Source organism: Natator depressus, chromosome 2 (genome assembly GCF_965152275.1).
Source record: "Natator depressus isolate rNatDep1 chromosome 2, rNatDep2.hap1, whole genome shotgun sequence".
Classification (NCBI taxonomy): Eukaryota; Metazoa; Chordata; order Testudines; family Cheloniidae; genus Natator; species Natator depressus.
The window spans coordinates 250,534,507-250,559,519 of record NC_134235.1 but is presented as its reverse complement, the minus strand read 5'-3'; the positions used below and the strand labels follow the sequence as shown (position 1 = coordinate 250,559,519).

The 25,013-nt window shown below is 44.1% G+C and overlaps 1 protein-coding gene across 1 annotated transcript in view; it reads left to right on the top strand.

The window, feature by feature from the left end:
- Positions 1-773: 773 nt before the first annotated feature.
- The window catches only part of SCN5A (sodium voltage-gated channel alpha subunit 5), a 319,838-nt gene continuing 295,598 nt past the window's right edge, over positions 774-25,013 (top strand). The window contains exon 1 of the mRNA XM_074946329.1: positions 774-965. The gene's annotated coding sequence lies outside the window, so the exon portion shown is untranslated. The remainder of the gene's footprint in view (positions 966-25,013) is intronic.

The following is a 25,013-nucleotide window of genomic DNA, read 5'->3' as shown; positions in this document are numbered from 1 at the left end:
TCACAACTGCTCCACCGTTCCCTCCTCTCCCCCGTCCCACCTTCTCCCTCACAACCGCTCCACCGTTCCCTCCTCTCCGCCGTCCCACCTTCTCCCTCGCAACCGCTCCACCGTTCCCTCCTCTCCGCCGTCCCACCTTCCCCCTCGCAACCGCTCCACCGTTCCCTCCTCTCCCCCGTCCCACCTTCCCGCTCGCAACCGCTCCACCGTTCCCTCCTCTCCGCCGTCCCACCTTCCCCCTCGCAACCGCTCCACCGTTCCCTCCTCTCCCCCGTCCCACCTTCCCCCTCGCAACCGCTCCACCGTTCCCTCCTCTCCGCCGTCCCACCTTCCCCCTCGCAACCGCTCCACCGTTCCCTCCTCTCCGCCGTCCCACCTTCCCCCTCGCAACCGCTCCACCGTTCCCTCCTCTCCGCCGTCCCACCTGCTCCCTCGCAACCGCTCCACCGTTCCCTCCTCTCCGCCGTCCCACCTTCCCCCTCATTGCTCCTCCACCATTCACAGCTTCCCCCTCTATCCCGCTTCTCCTAACACTTGCTCCAGCAACCCCGCCTGTCCTGCACCGCTGCCCGGAGCTGATTGACCTGATTGAGAAGTGGCCGGTTGCCAGCAGGGGGCGCTGCCGGGCAGCGCTCGCGCTGGAGACGCGCTCCGAGAGTCCGGCGCGGGCAGGTGCCGGGCAGAGAGCGCGGGGCTTGGGCGGGCGCGGGGCGGCGCCTGCTAACACCTCCCCTGGGCTGGACGGGCCGGGAGCCGCGCGGCCCCACACACGCAGGCGGGGCGCGAACAAATCATGCAGCCTGTGGCGCGGGCGCCGTCCAGGATGGGGAGGAAGCGCTGCAGGGGGACAGAGCCGCCGCAATGAGCTGGAGTTTCCGCCCCCGGGGAGTTCCCGAGCTGGGAGTCAGAGTCTGTGGATACAATGCTGGGACGCTGGGTTTAGCAGGAAATAGTGAATAAAGCCAGTAAGTGTCTCTCCCTGGTTTGTTCGTGGTGAGGGGAGAATCAGTCCTGTTCTGGATGGGGCCGAGAAGGAGAGAGCTGTCACTGGGGCGGGGGGCGGACCATTCCCGCGCCGGGGCCCCGCTTCCACTGCTGGTGAATGGTTCCGACAGGAGAGCTGGGCGACACCGGGACCGCCACAGAGCCCCCCGCTGCCGCCCCTCTCCCCCCTGCGCCCGCTGCCCGGGGCCGCCTTCGCGCGGGGCTGTTGAACGGGGCTGCAGGGTGGCGGGGAGGACAGAGAAGTTGGATCAGCAGCGCTGGTGCTGGGGTGTGAGAGCCGCCGCTCCGCCGCTGACGGGTGACTTTTTATTTAGTTGTCGTCGTATTTACTTCCAGATCGAAAAGCACCATCAGCATAACGAAAACCAGAAAACGTGTTGTCGGTAATGTGATGTCGGACCTAGTTGGTCAGAAATTAAATAGTCAGTTTGAAGGGGAACCCTCCCCCCCCCCCCCAGTGATTTAGAATTAAAAATATATACTTCAGGGGCCGGGGAGGGAGTATAGATCTTATTTGTTATAAGAATAAACCTAGTATTTATCTCATTTGTCCAAAAATAACATAGGATGTCACATGTGTATTGTGGTAGCACCATTCACCCCAAAGCAGTTTGCAAGACACTCATATTTAAAAAGGTTTGGAAGATACCGATCCGAATGGAGATTTCCACTTGGCTCATGATCATATTCAAATAAAACCATGGGGAGATCTGGCGGATTCTTGTGTGGTGGTCATGGTTTTATTAAGACATCTGGGAGTGGGACAGTGACATACTAGGGGGCACAGTTTGAGAGGTGGAAAGCAGAAGGAAAGCAACATTTATGCAACCGAAATGTGGCTGCAGTGGGAATAAATCGGATTTTTCTTGGGGATTTGAGTGTCGGGCGGCGGGGGTGGGGGGGTGGAGTTGAGCTTTTAAAAACACACAGACACGCACAGAGCAACAGGTCTGGTTTTGCTTAGAAAGATTGAATAAAGGTGATTTGTGGTGCTTGACCTTAACCTTTCCTTTTGAGTTTGGTGGCGTTTGGGATTCTTTAGCCAAGAGAGGAGAGGTGCGTTCAGAGTTAGGGAACGCAATTCGTCTCACCACTTTGGCAATGAGTAACTCTCCCGAAAGACAGGACACCTAGTGGACTAAACACTGGGTGCGATCCAAAGAGGATTTATCAGTACTAAAAATAAACAAGTCCACGGATGTGTCCAATAGGCTTGTGTCCCGTTTCGACCTTTTCAGGGCTGATTTGCAGATTTTTTAATGGTTATTTATTTATTTATTGTTGGGTTAAATGTCCTGTCCAAGGTGCTGAAGTTGGTTTTCCTGACATTTTCCAGGATTTAAATGTTTTGGAGGAGTGAATTCTGGATTCTTTCTGTGTGGTTTGAAGTGAAAGATGGCAGGGAGAGGAAATTGGGATGTGTTTTCAAACACGTCTATTTGATCCTTGCTTTTGGCCTGGGAAAACAAGGCAGGTGGAGATGCAGATGGAAGTGGCAGAATCCTATAAGCTTTTGGTGGCAGAGGCTGTAAAAGGTCAGAACTGCTACGGAGTGGGGATGTGCAGTCCACTTATTTTAATGGCCTGAGAGGACAGTGTATTTGAAGATGCTGGTGCTGTTTTGGGGGACACATTATTGCCAAGAAATACTAACCTAGCTGGTTCCCAGAAAGTTGGGGAGGACCAGTATCGGGATGAGATGGAAGAGATATTTGCTGGTTTGGGAATAGTCTGTCTGCATAGTCTTATCAGACGGCAACTGCAGGAGAAAGAGACCCTCAGAAATATAGGCTGTTTAGAAAAAACACCCAATTTCTGTGGGGAAAGTAGCTCAGTGATGAAGTAATTTTAATGCTGGCCTGTGGTACACGTTGTGATATTTTTAGGTTTACATGTCAAAAGGTTTCAGCCTCAAGAAGTTGAGTTTACGTAATTCTTTGTACGTGATGATGCTAAGAATATTCTTATACAAATATGACACAATTCATCATGCATGATTGGGGATCCAGTCTGTGATGTGTGTTTTTTCTCTGGTTCTTAATGTTTACTCTTAGGCAGTTATGCGTACCCCTGGGGGTACACAGAAGTCTTCCAGGGGATACATCAATTCATTTAGATATTTGCCTGGTTTTACAACAGGCTACATAAAAAGCACTAGTGAAGTCAGTGCAAACTAAAATTTCCTACAGCCAATGAGTTGTTTATACTGCTCTCTATACTATACATTGAAATGTAAGTATAATATTTATATTCTGCATTATTTATTTTATAAATATATGGTAAAATGAGAAAGTAAACAATTTTTCATTAATAGTGTGCTGTGACAATTTTGTATTTTTATCTCTGATTTTGAAACTTGGGGGTACACAAGACAAATCTAACTCCTGAAAGGGGTACAGTAGTCTGGAAATGGTTAAGCCATTGCTCTTTGGCAATCAATAACAAAACTTTATATATAGTATAACTTTTCTATAATATCTTAAATCTGAGGATCTCAAAGCACTTTACAAACATACAGTTCAGATTCTGTCTCCCTTTTTCACATGGAGGAATATTTTTCTCCACAAGTAGGCCCACTGGTTTCAGGAATGCAACAACCCTATAAGATAGGGAAGTATTATCATCCCCATTTTACAGAAGGGAAAACTGAGTTTAAGTAACTTGCCAGATGTCACAAAAGAAGTCTGTGGCATCACCAATAATTGAAGCACACTTCAATTCCTGGGCTTTGGCCAGAAGGCTTCCTAGTTCCAAATTCTGGCTCTTTAGTTGGGAGTAAATATCTGTTTTAAGTGATGAAAACATTGTATACCTGAATTATAGCACAAACTGCCCCCTATAATCTTAGCTTGGTTTTTTTTTCATCCAAAACTGAAACTGTGGATGCACTTTGACCTGACAGTGTCTCTTTAGGCTTATCTTGCAAAGTAACAGTTTCTAAATGAGGCTGGAAATCAGGTCACATTTCTGGCTCTACAGGATTTATCTCATTTCTCTTTTTTCTCAGTAATTAGAGTCACTAGTAATGAGGAGAAGAAAACTCTTTCAGGACTGGAATTTCCCTAACCTCTCTTGCTTTCTTCTAGTATTTGTGTCACAGAATCAACCCAGGTGATGTATTAGTTTGCCATGCAAGGTCCATTAGTGCCAATGTGTAGGAATTGGTTACCTTTAGGGTTTGGCACAGCTGTTGTGGTCACCCTTACAAATATGCCTATTTTTCCTCTGATAAATAGTGTTGCCTTGGTATTTTCCTCTACTTACTGCAGGGAACAAGTAGAATACTGCAGATACTGGGGTGAAATTATTCAGGGCTAGATCATGCTTGATCATATGTAGCCATGCAAGGGATTAAGATCTACTGTGTGCTGTTTCCTCACATCTCATCTTGGGTTTAGGGGGAGGGGAAGAATGGTGGGACCGTACACCTGATAATTCATATCTTGCACAAGCTTTTTAAAAGTAGAAGTACCATGCAGGAAGTAATAAAATAGCACCAAGATTCTTCTTTACATTGTCACATTTAGTCATTCTGTAGTAACATTGAAATTACACCCTTAAACTGTCCAGTCTTGCCTATTCCCCTCCCAATCTAAAACTGGCCAAACTTTTAAAAAATATTATAATTATTTAAAGTAACAATAATAAAAGCATTGTTTCTCTGCTGAAATATTTATATAAACTTTCAGATCAAACTGAACTTTTCCAGTTCACTCATAAGCTTCTCCAAAGGAGTTTACATTGTTAATACTAACACTCCCTTAACTACAGCAATGGTACACAATGCTACCATCATGTTACATAAGTCTCTGCAAAATTTCCAGTTCTAATAATACTCTAAATCTAAGTTATAATTTGAAAATTATCTACAGATTATGCTTAACTAACTTTGTAATTTGATGCCACGTTAATATGGAACATTTTAAAAATAGTAATAAATGTTCAAACCTGGGTGTTTAAAGTTAGACACGTAATCTAATTTTAGGTACCTATGGAGTGTCTGATGTTCAGAAGTGCTTAGCACTTCAAAAGATTCTTGGAATTACCAGACTGGATAGGACCAATGGTCCATCTAGTTCAGCATGCTGTCCCTGCTACTTTCAGATATTTCAGAGGAAGGTTTAAAATGCCCCTGCAGTAGGCAGTTATAGAATAACTTACCCCCGGAGGAAGTTTCTTTCGAAACCCATTTGTTAGAGAGAGAGAGTTTATAATAACCCTTCAAAAATCTTGGGTGTTTTTTTAATTCCTTATTATTATAACTGAATATTCTTGTTATCCAGATAAAGGTCCATTTTTTTAAAGTCCTGGTGCCTAAATATGCAAAATTTCTTTACTCTTGTTTATAACATGCAATCTTGGAGTCCAGTCCTACAGGCATTCCATTTGTCAAACCCTTGTTGACTCTGGGCTTGCAGGATCAGATCCTGACTTTGTTCTATGTAACCAGCATAATAACATACATTAGAAAAAGATAATTTCTGCAACTTTCACCGGATGAAATTCACCTCTGCTGAGAGGGTCAGCACAAGTCTTTTGCACCACTTAAATCCTCAGAACAGGCCCTGTGCTGTCTCTCTGTACAAGGGTGAATTTCCCTCACAATGAGTAATAAACTCCTATAAAATATGAACGTGTTTAAAACAATCTTTTTGAGTTCCAACCATGTAAACAAGTTTAAAGTTTATGTATGCAAATATATGGTAAAGCTTTAAATTTCATCCGTGTTCTATAGATTATTAGTTGAAAAAGTGGTAGGATCAGAAATGTTAGGTGAATACTTCCCATGTTGAAATCAAGCCTTGCAAATCTCGTTCACTTGGTGGAGTTGTGGTAACAGTTATTAAGGAAAAATAATTTATTCCAGTTTTACTAGAAATCAGCTTTAGAATACATCGTTTAAGTATCATAATGTGGTGAGTAGTCGGCTGTTTAGAGTACTCTAAGGTCTGACACTTTAGAGGTGGTTACATAATGTACCATTAAAAATCACACTACAGCCTCTTTAAAATACCTGCCTTATTATAACAGGATAATTATGCTGGTTTTAATGGAGCTGGGTGCTTAGGGTAAGGCAACTTCATGTACCAAAAGTACATTACTTTCACTGACATTGGCAGTGAGAGTGTTTATGAGGACTTCGTAAAAGATGTAGTGTAGTGTGTATAAATTTTAAAATACTTTATATGTTTAAGATAAGTGTCCTCCCACACACCAAATAGGGAATTCTCCTGGTTCCTGTTATAATCCCAAAGCTCGCCATGTTTGTGTCTTCACCCCAGTTCCCGTCCCTGCTATGGTTCTCATGTTACAGGGATTGTCTTGCCCTTCCGGCAGAGGATAGCTGGATGCGAGTACTCCCCATATTAGTATAGAGATTGCTACAGAATGACGCAGAGGCTCTCTCTGCCTCCCAGTGGCTAAGCATACTGCTTCTGCTACATTCCCAGCCCCAGAGTGAAGAGCTGACTTTGAGTTTCAAGCATGGTAGAGCAATGCACTACTCTGATCCTGCTGGATTGGCTTGTAGGGTTGCCGGTAAGAACTGTTACAATTGGTGCACATAATATTTTGCTAATACAAGGATATGGAAAGGATTACAAGTATCTTAAGGATTTTTCTTTCTGTTCAACAGTATTTCACTTTGAAAGGTCTAATCTCCAATTGATACATACATGTAATTCTCATTCATATGAATATGGGAGTTACTGACTGCATGTATATTGATGGGAAAATAACCCCTTTACATGTTGTAATATACCATAGTTACCAGTGATGAAGGATATTTTTCACAAACCAAATCTTTAAGTTCTTATGCAGTTTTTGTTCCTAAATTCCCAAAACTGATGGTCAAATTATGCTCCTTGTTCCACTGGTGTAAATACAGACTAACTCCTTTGACTACAGTGAAACTAAACTGGATTTACACTAGTGTAACTGAAAGCAGCATTTACCCTAAAGGCTTCCAGTTTTGGCTCTAGGTGACAGTTTGTGTAGCAGTGTCAAAATATATTGGATCCAGTCATATTCCCTGTCTCAAATCATTAATTATTCTGTAAAAGTTTCCAAGAAAAAGCTGTGTATTTAAAACACTTCCACAAAAAATATCTACAAGACCCTTTCAAGGTTAATTTTAGAAAATAATGTTTTTTCCTTCTGCTGAAACCAGATATAATTTGAAAGATAATGTACTAAGATTAAAATATAGCATGTAATTATGTATTGCACAAGAACAGATTTCCTGATTTTTAGTGGGTTTAGCTTTTTTTCAAACTTTCTGAACAGACAGGTCTGTTAGAGAGAGAAAAGTAAATGATGTTATGAAACCACTCATCTTAATTTAAAAAAGAAATTACCAAAGCAAACTGAGAGAAAGGAGGAGAGAACTAAAAAATCTCTCTCTCTGTCTTTCCCACACCCCTTCTTTAGGCACTACTATAATACAAATAAATATTTTAGGTTTTTTTGTAGAGCCAATGACTCTAATATATAAGGGCCTGACCCAAAGCACGTTGTAGTCAGTGGAAAAACTCCTATTTATGTCAGTGGGCTTTGAGTCAGAACCTAAGTGCTGCATTAGATCTGTATAGAGAGATTCATGGTGGAGTCTGTGGAGTGTTATGTTCTTTTCCTTCCCTTAGTTAGAGGAAGCTGTGCTTGCGGTATATAATTTAATTTTATATGCAGTACATATAAGCTTTAAAGCACAGAGAGACCTTTTAAACAACCAAGTGGCGTCCGAACAAGTAATTGGGAGTGAATACTGCTAACTATTGTTACATACTGGAGTGCCAAAGATCTCTCTGACTCTTTTGGTGGATTGTAAAATGTGGTTATGAAAATTTAACCATAAATGGAACTGGTAAATGCAGTGTTTATTTCTCTTCCACTATTCCTTTGGTGCGCTATTAAATACTCTAATCGGTACACAAGTATTGTTCTGTTTAGTGAAAGACTCATTCACTTTTCACAGTTCATTTCATATCTCTTTGCTTGTCCCAAAGGATGCTAAGTTAATAGCTCTCAACCCGTTTGCTGTGTCCTAAACAAAGCCAAAATCCTTCTGGGATGCTCTGATTTACTGGATTGCTTCCAACGATTTCTCCTCAGATTCCAGAAATGTGCCCCAAAGCACTGTGATTTACTGTGCTGCCTCCTTTGAAGTGACATGGGGAGTGGCAAGCAAGTAATTCTGCAGTCCTGCTGAGGGTAGCTTGAGCGGCTGAATGTGAGATTTTTGTCTGAAAAGTTTGAAAGATCTTCTTGAAGAAATCAGTTGTGGTTTTGTTTTATTTTATTAGTGAGCTAAAGTGATCTTCAGAAAGTGAAACCAAGGCTTTTAGGTGTGTCTGTGGTGCCTCACACCATGGCAAATCTGGAGCACTTCTCCTGTGGTCAGTGGAGCTGACTGTAAAAACCTGGTGGTGTAAGAGTGGAGTAAGTGAGATCAGACTCAGCCCCTGAGTGAGGCTGTGTGTATAAACTAAAATCACCATGAACAGTTAACACCAGCAGGTCGCAGCATTTAAAACACATTCAGTAGCTTCATAATAAAGGGTTCCAGAACTATTGTAAGTGCCTGACCCAAAGCCCAGTGGAGTCAATAGAAAGATTCTTATTGACTTCAGTGGATCAGGCTCTCCATTTCTGAAACCTCATTTCCCCCTCCTGAAATTTTGAGAGGTTTTTGTTTGAGTATTTTTAGATAAATTATGTCATGTGTTGTTGTTTATTGGGTCATTTATTGTTGGGAGCTGTTAGTTAAATAAGGAAATAACCTGGTAATATTGAAGCATGTTAGTTGTGCTTTGCTATGTACTTAATCACTCATCAGTCAAACACTGCAATGTAATTTTTTTATAGCCCTATTGCCTAGTCAATGAATGCTTAACCAGCATACTGACAGGTTTCAGAGTAGCAGCTTTGTTAGTCTGTATCCGCAAAGAGAACAGGAGTACTTGTGGCACCTTAGAGATTAATAAATTTATTTGAGCATAAGCTTTCGGGGGCTAAAACCCACTTCATTGGATGCATGCAGTGGAAAATACAGTAGGAATATATCTACTATATACAGGAATATATCTATATACACAGAGAACATGAAACAATGAGTGTTATGATACACACTATAACGAGAGTGATCAGGTAAGGTGAGCTAATACCAGTACGAAGTGGGGGGGAAACCTCTTTTGTAGTGATAATCAAGATGGGCCATTTCCAACAGTTGACAAGAATGTGTGAGGAACACTAGGGGAGGGAAAAATAAACATGGGGAAATAGTTTTACTTTGTGTAATGACCCATCCGCTCCCAGTCTTTATACAAGTCTAATTAAATGATGTCCAGTTTCAAATTAATTCCAATTCAGCAGTCTCTCATTGGAGTCTGTTTTTGAAGTTTTTTTGTTGTAATATTGTGACTGTTAGGTCTGTAATCGAGTGACCAGAGAGATTGAAGTGTTCTCCGACTCGTTTTTGAATGTTATAATTCTTGACATCTGATTTGTGTCTATTTATTCTTTTATGTAGAGACTGTCCGGTTTGGCCAATGTACATGGCAGAGGGGCATTGCTGGCACATGATGGCATATATCACATTGGTAGATATGCAGGTGAATGAGCCTCTGATAGTGTGGCTGATGTGATTAGGCCCTATGATGGTGTCCCCTGAATAGATATGTGGACACAGTTGGCAACGGGCTTTGTTGCAAGGATAGGTTCCTGGGTTAGTGTTTTTGCTGTGTGGCGTGTGGTTGCTGGTGAGTATTTGCTTCAGGTTGGGGGGCTGTCTGTAAGCAAGGACTGGCCTGTCTCCCAAGATCTGTGGGAGTGATGGGTCATCCTTCAGGATGGGTTGTAGATCCCTGATGATGCGCTGGAGAGGTTTTAGTTGGGGGCTGAGGGTGATGGCTAGTGGCGTTCTGTTACTTTCTTTGTTGGGCCTGTCCTGTAGTAGGTGACTTCTGGGTACTCTTTTGGCTCTACAACTACAATACCCACCTGCTGAAGTGAAGAAATAGATTGACAGAGCCTAATCCAAAGCCCTTTTTAGTCAATGGAAAGACTCCCATTAACTTCACTGGGCTTTGGATCAGAGTTTTACTTTATTAATTTATTATTAGTAGTATTTTATTAATATTGCACTGCATCAGTGCCTAGGAGTCCCAGACATGAACCAGGATTCCACAGTGCTAGGCACTGTACAAACACAGACAAAAAGACAGGCCCTGCCCCAAAGAGTTTATAGTCTGATAGTACTGGGCCAAATTCTGAGTTTTTATTCAGACAAAACTGTTGACTTCAGGTTGTGTTTGCCTGTGTAAGGACTGAATAAAAGCTGTTTTGGAAGGTGCTGCTGTCTGGTAACATCTACCTAGGGACAGAAAACTCCATGAGGTTTCAGCATTGTACTCTTGCTTGAGGTGGGGATTGGCCTCGGGAAGAACAAAGCAAGTGTCTTCCCCCACCAGACCCACAGATGAATCTTGGAGTGTCCATGGGGAGCAGAGGGCAGCTCTGGGCTTTATGTGGCTCTGCCTCATTTCTCTTGGAGCCAAATGTTTGGACTTCTCTGGGAGCTGCTGCACCATAGATTCCCTTCCTGAAGGAACCCTAATGCAAAGTGGAGAGGCACGGGAAAAGCAAAAGAGACCCAGGATAGCCTGAAACTTTCTCTGGGGACTCTGTGTGGCTGCTGGTGGTGGGGCAATGTGTGTTCTCTCTCTTAACCCTGCCAATGGTTGGTCATTGCCCAATATGTCCCACCTGCTGCGTGTCCCTGGCTTCCACAGTTCTTCCCCCCATACCTATCCCCAGCTGAACACCAGTCCCAGAATTTGGGGGCTACAAATGTGGCTTAAAACACCGTTTGCCATTTCCTACTTTGATTCTGCATTGAATGCATCAGAAACTGTCTGTATTTGGATATATGGCTTGTTACTAAGTGACTTTATTTACGTATTGTGTATTTAAAATTGTGTGCTTCAAATATTAATTAATAATATAAGAAAATAGGTAGAAATAAACTGGGTAATGGATCTGATGATACAGAGTTTAGCTATGATTGACACAGATGCACGTTCCCTCATGTTGCTAGAAACTGACATCTATAGTTTGGAATTCCAGTGTCAGAGACTGTATGGGACTGCAGGGACAGACCCTACTGTGTGTTGCCCTTCCCCCCCGGCACAAAGTTGCCTTAAACCTGGAGAATCCAGTTCCATGAAGATTGCCCATGTGTAAGGGGTTCTTGGGGGTGGGGGAAGATAGAGCCACACAGCTGCTTTTGCACAACCTCTTCTCCTGCCCACCAGTGCAAGTGGAATAGCCAAGTCAAAAATGGAGTGTGTTTGGGGGATCCCTGGACCCTGGTATTCTGCAGCTGCCAGAAAAATTTCTGGGAGCTGTTGGCACCTGGCATAGATTAGCACAACCTACTCTGCAGACTGGCCTGGTGCCAGGGCAGCCTCAGGATTGAGTGAATAGCTAGGTGTCTTTGGGCCCCTCCTCTTTAGCTGTGGGTCTGGTCCTTATTTTCTGGCACTATATAAATGTAGTCTATCCCTTGCAGTAGTCAGATCAGAAATCTCACTTGTAATTTAAAACCAAATTTTCATACACATTTCAGTTTATTCCTGGTGAGAAGCAATTCTGGCGGCTGCTACTCTGAAACCTGAATTCTGACCCTGTGAACTTTTAGGCTGCCAGGCTGCATGAAATGGATGCAATGAACTTTTAAAGTTAAGAGCATCCTATCAGCAGGGGGAGGAGTGTCTATGTGCGATGACCATCATCTTGATTGACAACCAGACTGAACTGGGGGCCTTCAGAGCTGAAAGCTTGAGCTAAACAACCAAGGCTCTGTAGTTGAGGGCTGTACTAGACACAGTCTCTGAGGACCAGGCACAGAGAGGGGATATGTAACAACGGCTGGCCAAGGCAGAGGAATGGAGTGGTGTGCACATGTGCTGATAATATTTAAAAAAAGCAGCCCAATGCCCTTGGTTTGTTGTGAGTTGCTGAGCTAAGAAGCTTTATCTCTGTTGCAGCTGTGATTCTGAAGGGCTGATTGTTTATCAGGATCAGGAAGAAATATTTTACAATGTTGTTATCTTTAGGCTTGGTTCAGTGTTAGTCCTATTGACTCTGACAGTTCCCCCAGGAACATTTTTGGAGGATATTTCCATGTCAATGGGCGAGTCCCCCTTTAGTGAGATGATGATATACTGTATCCCTTTAGCTGCATTCCTATTGTAAAGCTTCATTTAATCTCCTCACCCCCTCCTTTACCGTGACTGATAATGACTTTTTAAATTAGTCATCACATAGGGTGTGAAATTCTAGAACTGAGTGCATGGCCCAAGGAAGCAGACTCTGCTCTCAGCCACATGTATGTGGACTGAGACCCCTTTGCCCCAGCCAATGCTAAACTCTGCAGCTGCTACTGCAGGCCGGGGGCCGCTGCTCCCCCACTATGTGTATCTGCACAGATTGCAGATCCACCATGTGCTCGCTTCTTTTGCACTCATAGGGAATTGCTCCATGGTACATATAGTCCAGTACCCCTGCCTGGCTTCTCCACAGCGGTCCCACCACATGTTCCTTCTTCTGTAGTAGCCACAGTGGCATGGGGGGAGCATTACCCCTTAATGCACTAACACTTAGATTCATTAAGTCCTTTGTTCCCATGTAGTTCAATGTTAAATGGTGGCATCAATAAGCCTCTTCATTTGTTGACTTTTGAAATATTTTTTCTCCCTTCCTGCACTGTCCCTCATGTCCTCTTTTGAGATGCAAAGCTGAATTTGAGAGCTTTTCATCTTCAGTTCAGTTCCAAGCCAGTTGTGTGAAGTAGGTAACAGAATCACTCTGTTACATCAGCACCAGGGCTTGCATTGTAGGCCTTAGACAGTCATGTGAGCTACATGGCTGATCGGTTCATTTTATAAGTCGGGGGTGGGGTCAATCATGCTACTTTTACAACTTACCCCTTGTGGGATAGTCATAGAGTGACACTGGCTTTAGTTTCAGGGCCTCCGCAAGTTTTCCTTCTCAAATGATGCTTAAGGGTAGCACTGTTGATTGCAGTGGGGAGTGTAGCAATCAGTGAACCTCAGAAAATTGATGGGTCCATTCAAATAAGCATCTGAAGTTTAGCTGCCTCTTTGGCCTAGAAATCATGCTAGAAATTGCATGAGTTCAGGTATTCTTACAAGAGTTGCATTACTCCCTGATTACAGTCAGGGCAGCTTTTCTCATCTCAGTATATTTTGATACTTCTGGTCCTGACTAAAACCAGGAAGAATGGAAAATAAGTAAGTAAAGGGAAGAAGTGTTATCAAGACATACCAGATACCAGGGTGGGATTAACTTAAGTCCAACATTTAGGACCATTGGCATTCACAAATCTCCTGCTCAGCTGCCACGTAACTCTCTAGGCACTTAAGTTTCCACTGTTACAGCCACTGAGGTGCCTAAATTTCAGCATCTGGCCATACACAATGCCATCTCAATCCTGACACTGCTCACCACCTAGCTCACACCTAAGCCCCAGTAGCATTCACAAGTCAGACTTTCCTTCAATTATCTTGTCTTCAGGGCGTCATCTGGCAGACATGCTCAGAACATGCCTTAACTTGCACAAAAGACGGTGTGACATTTTCCGGGGGGGACGACCCAAATTGTCAGGCACCTCGCTACCTCCTGCCCTTAGCATGAGAAAGCCTTGTCTGTGCCTGCCAGGGGTCATCTCCCCAACTCTCCCAGCCAAAGGCAGCACAAGGACTGCTCTGTCAGCCTACACAGGCTCTGCTGTCCCTCTCCTGGCTAGTGATAGGCATACACCAACCTCGGAGCATTTGCCTGCAGTGTCCAGCTCTTGATCCACTGGACACTCCCAGAATTCTCAGATTCTCTACTCACAAAAAAACAGAACCCCACAGCTTACCAGTTCCACTCCAGAACACAGCTCCGCTTAACACACAGCACTTATATTTGTTTGTATAAACAAATCTAACAAAGACCAGAGATTCAAGTGACAGCCAGCAGAAATATTGGAAACAAAGAGTTACAAAAATAGAACCATCCCATGTATTCTAGAACCTAAACATAACTAGAGCAAAAGCTCACCCAAAATCCTTCTGGCGTTCTACAGCCAGGCTTGCTGTGATCTTCCGTTCATGAGACAAATCACGCAGTCCTCTTGCCTCCACAGTGGAAGATGCAGAGCATGCCTTTGTCCCTACAGTTAGAGTCCAGAAATCCATTGTCTTCACTTGCAAACAATTCAACCTCTGCTGCTTGTGTTTTCCTATCTAGAATCTCCCCTGGAGACTTTGCAATCGCTTGATAAGCATTTTGTTCAGACTGTAAATATGTGTGCATTGTGAAGTATACAATACTCAGTTGCATGTAGCCAGACAGATAGATAAACTTCTCTTGCCTGAAAGAAACCTGTTTCTCACCTTTGGTGTGACCAGCCCCAAGTCACAGACCTTAAGAACATAATTTTCAGTGTATATACATAACTCCTTACACGTTATTGGTACATACATTTCACAGTGATTATGAGGACCAAGGTGACACAGGTTTCTAGTAAGGACCTTACATGAGGCTCTTTGATGGACTATTATGCATGAATCTCTGTAACCCTTATGCATCCCTGTTCCCTCTGCCAGCTGGTGCCAAGAGGTCCCTGATTCACAGCTGGGGGTGTTCCCTAGCCCAGTGATTAAAGCCTTTATCCAGGATGTGGTACCCACCTCTGCCTGATTTGCAATAGGGATTTGAGCTTAGGTCCCCCACTTCCCAGGAGCGTACCCTAACCATCGGGTTATGGAGTATTCTGGAGCAGGCCTTTTTCAGTGACCCCTGCTGAAGCCATTTCACTGTATATAAATATTTAAATATTCCTTGGGCCAGAAAAAGAGTGATAATGGCTCTATAGCCCAGCAGTTAGTGCACTCACCTGGAAGGTGAGCGACTTAGCTTCCAATCCCCTTGCTCCAGTATTTAATTAGCTATATACAGTGGAACAGCTTCAGCAGGAGAGATTAACACTATCCCTAGCCCAGTGGATACCACCCTAACCTTGGAGGTGGAAGGCTCAAATCCTTGCTATACATCAGGCAGGGGATCTGGCTGCCTCCCACATCCTGGGTGAGTGCTCTAACCATTGGACTAAAGATTCTGAGAGGAGCTTCGCCTCTTCAGTTTTTTTGCAATAAAGCACTAACCTGGCTTACGCACCAAACTCCAGGAGCAGGTTTACAACTGTGAATCTCAAGTGGAGCAAAGCACCTCCCTCCATTCCAGACTTGGGTGCCTAAATCCCTTTGGCTTCACCCTTCTCCCTAGAACTTACTATTGGCTAACTTTAATAGCTCTCAGTGCTGACTTTTGTGAATCCCATTCTCAGGCGCTTAACTCTTCCCATACTTCGTATAGGAAGCCTGGGTGCCTAATTCAAGGTTGTGAATTCCCCTAGGTAGCAAGGCACCTATGTCTCCCTTGTGAATCCCATCCAAACAGCCTGATTTTGATCTCACTTGCACCTGTGTAAATCAGCATAACTCCACTGAAGTCAGCGTTTATGGTAATAGGTGGCAGTACAACACACCTAAGAGAGAGTGGAGTTACACCAGGGTGAGGCATATCAGACTCAATGCTTTGGGGTGTCGTTGGTTATGTAATCAGATAAAGAGCAACAAAGAAGGATGTTCCTAGAATACCTTTGCACCTTAGAAGTTTAGTTCCAGCTTAGTTTGAGTTTTGGGAAAAGGTTCAGGAGTCTGCTTATTTTATCTGAAACACTTTTGTTAATTTCTAAGGAGAGGCAAGTAAATATCGCCCTGCTGGAAATGGAGAACCAAAGGGAAAAACTATAAAAGGGATTTCTGGCTGTTAGCTGGGGATAGTTGCTAGTAACCAGGCTCCATGAAGTAAGCTATAAGGGGGGGATGTTCCCTAGAGGCATTATCTCCCATTGATGGCAATGGCCCAGATCCTCGGCTGGTATAATTCAGTATAGCTCCATGGACATCAGTGGAGCTACACTCATTGACAGCAGCTGAAGCTCTAACCCAGTTAGTTACATGTTGATGAAATACATCCTACAACAGTGGTTCTCAACCAGGGGTCTGAGTCCACGGGGGGGCTGTGAGCAGGTTTCAGGGGGGCTGCCAAGCAGGGTCAGCATTAGACTCACCGGGGCCCAGGGCAGAAAGCCGAAGCCCTGCTGCATGGGGTTAAAGCCCAGGCCCTGAGCCCTGCCACCTGGGACTGAAACTGAAGCCTGAGCAACGTAGCCTCATGGTGGGGTGGGGCCCTGTGCCATGAGGCCCCAGGCAACTGCACTGCTTGCTACCCACTAACGCTGGCCCTGGCTTTTATATGCAGAAAACCAGTTATTGTAGCATGGGAGGCTGTGGAGTTTTTATAGCATGTTTGTGGGGGGAGGGCCTCAGAAAGAAAAAAGTTGAGAACACCTGTCCTAGAATAGTCAAGGAGCTGACTACATAGATATCTGAACCATCAACAATGATCTTTGAAAAGTCCTGGAAGATGGGAGAGATTCCAGAGGACTGGAAAATGGCAAATATAATGCCAATCTATTAAAAGGGAAATAAGGACAACTTGGGGAATTACTGACCAATTAGCTTAACTTCAGTACCTGGAAAGATAATGGAGCAAATAATTAAGCAATCAATTTGCAGACACTTAGAAGATAATAGGGCGATAAGCAACAGTCAGCATGGATTTGTCAGGAACAAATTGTGTCAAACCATCTGAATAACTTTTTTTTTTTTGACAGAGTCACAAGCCTTGTGACTAGGGGGAAAGTGGTAGATGTGGTATATCTTGACTTTAGTAAGGCTTTTGATATTGTCTCGCATGACCTTCTCATAAACAAACTAGGGAAATACAACCTAGATGGAGCTACTATAAGGTGGGTGCATAACTGGTTGGAAAATTGTTCCCAAAGAGTAGTTATGAGTGATTCACAGTCATGCTGGAAGGGTATAACGAGTGGGGTTCCACAGGGATTGGTTCTGGGTCCGGTTCTGTTCAATATCTTCATCAATGATTTAGATAATGGCATAGAGAGTACACTTATAAAGTTTGCGGACGATACCAAGCTATGATTCTGTGTTTGCGCTGGAAGAAAAATGTACTCTATACACTGATGGTATATGTCATTGGATACATTTGATGCTTTTATAGCACACTAAATTAAGACACAGTCCTGTGAAGAGCTGAGAGCTTTCAGTTGCCATTCACTTTAGTTGGAATTGAAAAGAATCAGGATTCAATCCTGCAATGTGCTGAGGGGGAAATCCTGCCTCTCATGAAGTCAAAGGGAATTTTACCATTGACTCCAGTAGGGCCAGGATTTCACCCTGAGTGATCCTGAGAAGTGAACACCACCAACACCTACTGGTTTTAATCAAGGGAAGCGGAAAACACTTATCATCTTGCAGGAGCATTCAATACAAAACAGGATTGGGCCCTCATCACCTCACAGCTTTGGGCCCATAGTATTCCATATTGTACTTCAAGTTTTCCTTTAAAATGGCAACTTCTGGGTAAGTTGGATTGGATTTCATATTCATGCTTTTATATTATTCCCAGTGCAGTGTTTCTTTGCAGTTCACTTCTGTAATGGTAACAAATGTGAAAGTCACTGATTATGAAGACAGACTTTTTTATAGGAATGTCATGATTTGTTATGCTTTCTATCGATCTTAGCGTTTCCTACTGCACCTGTCATCATAGTATGCCACGCTGTATGGTTCAATAAGTGACATTATTTACATAATTTTCTTTACTAGAGTGGAGCATTATAACGTGTTATAATATAGTCAATAGCTTTTCTAAAAAGCAAGCAGGCTATATCGATCAGTGTTCTTTGCTGTGGTTAGTAGACAGCATGCTAAAAATAAAAAAATATATAATCAAGATCAATGTCTAATTGATTTTAAGTTGTCATGTCCAGTTGAAAAACAGAACCAGTGCTATCTGGAATGTTACTAATGTTCTGGAGCTCTATAAAGCTCGAAAGTAAATGGCCACATTAATAGCAGGGTCTGAGATCTGTTGTTTTTGGCTTTGTACAGAATTTTAGGCACTTAAAAGTCAGAAAAAAGATCAAGTGTTCATTAAATACTTATGAGAATGTGCAATGTCAGCGAAATTCCCATAAAAATACTCTCCTGTGAGGTGTGCTACCTGGGAATGGTGGTTTCTTGAATCAGAAAATGCAGGGTGATCCAGTGACTGTTCATAAAAAGGACCCTGCATAATTCTCAGATCAGCTTTACAGTGATGACAATTTAAAATAATTACAAAGTGGAGGAACTCTCACGAGATCTGATCTTGCAAAATAGCCACTAACTTGGGTTCAACTCTCAACTGCATCACAGTTTCTTTCCGTTTTGGCTCTGGCTTGGAACCAAAACCATGAAGGGCAGGAATGGACGTTGGGGTTCAGAACTGTCTCCTCATGTCTGTAAGAGGTGTGAGTTCAAGATTCCAGTTTTGATCCATCTCTGTTTGTAGTCAGAGTCACTGCTGTAACTGTAGCACCTAGAAGGCAGTCCTTAGGGCTGGGGAAATTCCCTGAAAGTTTGAGGTTGGGCAAGTACCTTTATGCTGCCCATCCTATCCTGGAACTTGCCATCTCTCTCCCTCTATCAGCCCTGAGCTCCTAGTGCCCTCTCTCCTTCCTCTGTTTAAGCTTGTAGTGTGTCTGGAGATTTTACTGCAGCACATGCTGTGTGCATTTGGCAAAGAAAATCCAAAATGGAGGATGATATATTTACAGAACAAGTATTTCCCACCCCGTGGGAAGCACTGTGCCAGTTAGATGGTATCTCTGGGCCATGCCTCTCTGTCTGTAATGCAGCCTCAGCCTGATGGCAGTCAGTCTAGGTTAGCTCTGGAAGGGAAAGGAACCAGAGAGATTTGGGCTGTTTACTTTTTTGGGCTGGTTGAAGCACTTTGACGCCCTCTGTTTTCAATATTTATTATTTCATTGTCACATCTGTTTGTTTTTAATTTGATGACAGTCTTGTTCTCATTATGTAACAAAGACACACACACACTGTGAGGCACTGCAAATGTCCAACTATAGGCTTTTCATTTACTTCCAATTCTCTGATGGCTCTAAACATGAGGGTTACCCCAGAGTGGGGGTGAATGTTGAACTGCCTTGCATTTTCCTCTTGCGTGTGTGTGTGGGAGGTGGGGTAGAATCGGCTCTGAGCTTGCTGGTGTGTGAGGGAGCATGGTTGCTGCTGTACCTTGTTATGGCAGAGCTTATTCCTCCCACTGCTCTAATGGCTGGTGTGGGGCTTGGGGTTTGAGGCAATAGCTCCTGGAGAGTTCCTGGGAGAGTAGGGAGGGGAGCTTAAGGGGACAGTTGTGCCTCATCAGAAGCCCTCAGCCAAATAAGCCCCTGGTGCCACCCAAGTGGGGTGAGACCGCTCCCACCCATCCCTTCCTGCTAGCCACTTATTGTACACCTGCGTATGGGCCTGGCAAAATCTGTTTGTCATAGGGCAACTGGCAGTTGAAAAAGTGGGAGTGGGTCCAATGTGCTGCCCCCATTTGCTTCCTTTGGACAGGGGACAGCGAGACAGGCATGGAACCAGCTCCCAGTGTAACACTGACAGATCCTGGTCATCAGGACCGAACCTGGGACCTGTGGAGCTTAGTGCATGAGCTTCTACTGCATGAGCTAAAAGCTATATATGGCTGTTAGCTAAGGCTGTAGAGCAGGCTCATTAATCTCTCTCTAAGTGGTCTCGGTGCCACTAGATGGGACAGAACACCACAGGCAGAAGGTGTGTGCGTTACACAGCAGCTGAGACCACCGAACTACTGTAGTGACAGGCCTGCACAGAGTTGAAAGCAGCACCCTGTATGTACTGGCCCCCCTGTTGGACAGAGTCCTTTCCTGATTGTAAGGTGTTGTGGGCAAGAACCATCTTCTTGTTCTGTATTTGAACCTTGTGCACTGGGGTTCTGGTCCATGACTGGGTCTCCTTGGTGCTACCACAACGCAAATAATTAAGAGACCAATGGTTTTGGTTGGCTGTGGATGCTTTTTTTTTGACTGAATTTAGCCAAAGAAAGTTCTTAGCTTTGAAAACTGCAATTACGCATGTGTTTTTGGCCAAATTCTACATTCCCACTTGGGAGTGTAGTTCTCATTATGTTCAACAGCATTGAATTCCCCTATCTCAGGTCAGAACTGTGTTCCTGATCCTCAGGTCCACAGTCTCGTTCCTGTACACAGTGGCCTTCCACTGATTTCCATGAGCTTTTGATCAGACCCTGTCTGAGTGGTAGGAATCCGTGCCACACAGGCAGCATAACCTCTTCGTGGCTGCTACTGTGGGCTTTTGGCTGCAGCAACCCCTGCAGGTGTTGCGCCCATTGACGTACAGAGGGGAATGGCTGCTGGATTAATATAGCCACAAATTCACTGACTCTGTTCCTCCCCAGCTTTGCTTCATATACCAGAAAATCTTGTATACTAGGGGGCAACGACTCCCCATGGAGCTTCAATGTGTGCAAAAGGTCTGGATCCTTTTAATATTTCTGTTGGTTTTATTGTGGTACCACATAAGAACCCCAGTCATGGACCTCATTGTGCTTGGTGCTGTACAAATACAACAGAAAGCAGGTCTCTGCCCCAAAGAGCTTACATGTACTGTATCTTAAAAATTAACCATCTTTCTTTCTTTCTTTTTTTTTTTGTAAGAGTGCAAGGAAAGAGCTGCCAGCAAAGGCCATTTCCAGGGCACAACAAGTTTCACGGCTCCTACAAAACCCAGGAACTATCTACACCTCCTGCTACACATTGGGTTCCATCTAGTAGCACATTATCTAGTAACTATTAACATATGCACAGATATAGGGCACTCCCTTACCACCTTTGGCACCATTAACCTAAATTACAGTAGCACCCAAGGGTTCCATTCAGCGCCAAGGGCCCTTTGTGCGGGGCACTGTACAAACACCTAGGAAGAGAGAGTCCCTGCCCCCAAAAGTTCACTATCTAAATTTTAAAAAATGCCCAAGTGTGGGAAGGGATGAGTAGAGAGATCAGAGCAATAGCAGGCACGTGTCTTGTTAGTCCCATCTCTCCTCAGAGCTTTTAACATTTATTTTTGTAATCATTTCATTTGTTCTGTCAATTATCATGTGTACTTAAGTGGCTCCCATTACCATAGTATCTGAGCACCTCACCACCTGGGAGGAAATGAAGAGCTACTATTCCCCTTTTTACAGATGGGGAACTCAAGGCACAGGGAGGCTAAGTGACTTGACCACTATCACACAGTAAGTCTGTAGCAGAGCAGAGACATAAAGCCAGGTCTCCCAAGTCTTAGGCTAGCACCCTAACCACTGGACAATCCTTCCTTACTAATGGGGCAGGGAGAGTTGCAGGAATGGGGGGTGGTGAGTAAATAAGAACAAGGGAGTGGGGGAAAGGCACAGGAGCTGATGAGAGGAGGGCCGGGAGAATGAGGCTAGCAGTGGGGAGACTGAGGAAGAGGGCCAGGAGGGGGAGGCACTTGGGGCAAAAACAGCTGCTGGTCAGAAAATAATGCCCAACCATTATGTTGTAGAGAGCTGTTTGCTGCCATCACTGGTATCCGGGGGCTGTGAAGACCACGAGTGGCCTCTCCCTGACCTACATCTACAGCTGCTGCTGTTCCTGGGAGTTGGATCCACCCCCTGGAGATTCTGCGGTGCTACCCGCAACTTATGTGGCTGGGATTCAGGGACAGAGGATGTGGCTCTCTGGTTAAAGTGTCCAGGGAGTCAGGGTCTGCTTTAGTACAAGATAAGATGAGCTTCTCCCTGCCCCATTGCTGATGCTCTTGGCTGTCGCTGTCTGCCTGGATTCACAGTGTTGCAGACACCCTGTGCATCCCCTCTCTGCCCATCCCACCCCCGAGCTGGTGCCTGCCCATCATGGAGCCTCCAGGGAAGAGGAGGTGGCAGTGGTGGCAGCTAGTAGGAAAGTGAAGGGAATAGTGGGGAGAGGCAGGGTAGGCAGTGGTGAGTGGGGTTTTGCTGAAAGGGGCTGAATAATAGGAGTAGGGACTGGAGGGGGAACATGAGGGAGGCTGGCTCATAGTCCTCTATTCCCTTAACTTCCACAGGCTCCAGATTCCTCAATCACCCATCTCTGTAGTGTTTGAGCACCACACAATCTTTACTACGTTTATCCCAGGGTGGATACAAATCATGAAATTGACAAATACATTTGTAATTTTTTAATATAAATCATGAATTTTTTATTTACTTTTCATTGTTAACAGTTTAGTTTTTGAAGGGATTAAGATTTTCTGCCTCTAAGAGAAATGAATTGAATAAAAATACGTCATCCTCTCATACTGTAAATATTTATGCACATGCTTAACTTTAAGCACAAATAGTCTCACTGAAGTCAATTGGACTGTTCATGTGATTAAAGTTACAAAAGGATCAGGGACTTTATTTTCAATAGTCTGTTATTGCCTGTAGTGGTTTTGTAAATTTCAAAGGAGATGCCCTATCAGTAGTGGCCTTTTAAAACTCAGCATTTATAATTTAGTTCATTCTACGTTTTCAATAGCACGAATTTTCAAATTTTTTGTATGAAGCTTCAATCTGCTTTTACATCAGTGATTTAAAAATTCAAGTAATGTAAATCCCTCCACTCTGCTTCATCCTCTCAACACTACGGTGGAGTAGGGAAGTACTGTTGTCCCCATTTGACGGATGAGGAACTGAGGCACAGAGACTAAGCGACTTCCCAAGGTCACAGGGGAAGCTGGTGGCACACAACAGGGAATTTGACCGTGGGTTTCATGAGTCCCAGGCTGGTGTCTGAACCACTGGTCTGCCCTCCAAAGCCTACTCCTAAAGTTGTCCGTGGCTCCTCTTCTCCCCAGCAACCTTCCAGACTCTCCCTCCCTCCCTCCCCACTGCTTTTTCCAGACCTTTCTAGTAGCTCCTCACTCCTTGCTACAGCAAACCCCCTCAGCACCATACTCGAGCTGTGCCTCTTCCTCAGCTTGCCCATATACCATGGGGTTTGGGGTGAGATGGATTGTGTAGGGCTGGTCTGGCAGTCCTAGGCCAGGAGGGTGTCCCACGTATGTCAGAGTAGGGAAATGCCCTGGTTTAGTGGTCCCTCTCTGCCTGCAGAGCGAGTGCACGGTGGAGGCCAGAACTCAGTGCAAAGTGTATGTAGGGCTGGGACTATGGAAAGTGTCCATGCAGATGCTCAAACCTTGAAAGTGCAGATACTTGTGTATGTGCAACTTTGTGTGTGCAGAATTGGAGCTTGCTAGAGACCCTTTTGAAAATTCACCCCAATGCCAAGTATGTCTATCAATTCTGAAACACCATATTCTGGAAGCATTGGAAGATGATCACTTATTCTTGTTCCTTCTCCTTAAGAAGTGCAAAGGGCCAGCACAAGGGGTAAAATCCTGGTCCTGTTGGAATCAGTGGCAAAACTCCCATTGACTTCAGTGGGGTCATGATTTCAGCCAAGGTCTACGTGCCATGTGAGCCCTCAAAATAGGGCTTAATCGGGGGCATAAGCTTACCTCTTGCTCTGCACAGGGAGGATTTTCACTCTTAAAGAATGGAAGAAAAGCTAGGAATAACAAAGAATTTAAGCTTGTGTTTTTTGTGATGACAGTGGTCCCAACCCTGAATTTTCTTAACATAGTAAAGTCACTGAAACAGAGGTATGTTCAAAGCTGCTGAAAAATGAATGAATGTATTATGGAGCTTACCAAAAAAAGAGAATGGTTTTTAAAACGTAAACCAAAGGAAAGCGTGTTGCTAGTTCATCCAAAAGACTGATTGTACCAGCTAGTAGCAAAAACAACTTCATCAGCTTGTCACCACAGCTACTGTACACCTAAGGCTATTTGTTGCGTTAACAATAAAACAACGAGCATAGTAAGCTGAAAGCTCATGTCACCTGGGCACTGATTATAGTCTGTGCCTCCATAAAAATATGCTGTTGGTTTAGCAAGTGGAGAAAACAGTGATGATGTTAAATAACCTCAAAGGCACATTTTGTCTCCCTTCTTCTTTAAGTGGTGTTCAAGACCAGGTGTTAAGCAGAGCTATTATTAATTATTATTATTTACTATTTTATTTTATTAGGAATATTTATAAGGTGCCCATCACCATACTATCATTGCTTACGTTGTGATAGTTAAAATAGAGCAATCTTCATCACATGATTAGGGAGCACACAGCATAGCAGCTGACCCATGATCCCAGATGGCAGCTGGAAGATTAAGTGTCAGGATGATTCTAGACCTTGCCATTCATGAATGAAGAGAGAGGCGCTTTGTGTCTTGCCCTGAACATGGCAGGGAGGGGGGTCAGATGTATTTCCAGTAGGATTGAATTCCCACAGTCTCTAAAGACCCCTGCCCTGCTTCCTTAGCTTCCACCATATAAGAATCATTATTTCCAGCACAGTTGTTGGGCTAAGACATCAGAGGTGAGGCAGGCTCTAAAACAGCTGAGGCCAAGATCATTTTAGGTCTTCTATAGCTAATGCCCTGCACCTTGATTTTCACTCATGAGTGAATTACTAGTCAGTTGAGAGTGCAGATCCCAAAGGTAATATGTTGTTGTCGGTGTGTGCTGTGCAGAAGTTAGGCAGCCTCACATTGCATTGCCTGAAGCTTGTGTGGTCTCAGGTAGATTATGTTGCAACAATTCATCCTTGAAGTGACAGTTGTCTGGATGACTAAGGTGAGGCTTTCAGTTTATAGGAATGGTTGTAAAGATATTCCTGGCCAATGCTATCTGAGCACCCAGGTATAGCCCTCAGATTGCAAACCACGTTAAGGCTATGAGGATATAGGAGGCAGATGCCTTCAACTTGTTAAAGTTTTTGCCTTTGCCAGTTCTTCAGTGTTTCCCCTTCTGACCAATCTTGTCTTATTTAGATTGAGCCTTATCCAGTTTGATTTCAT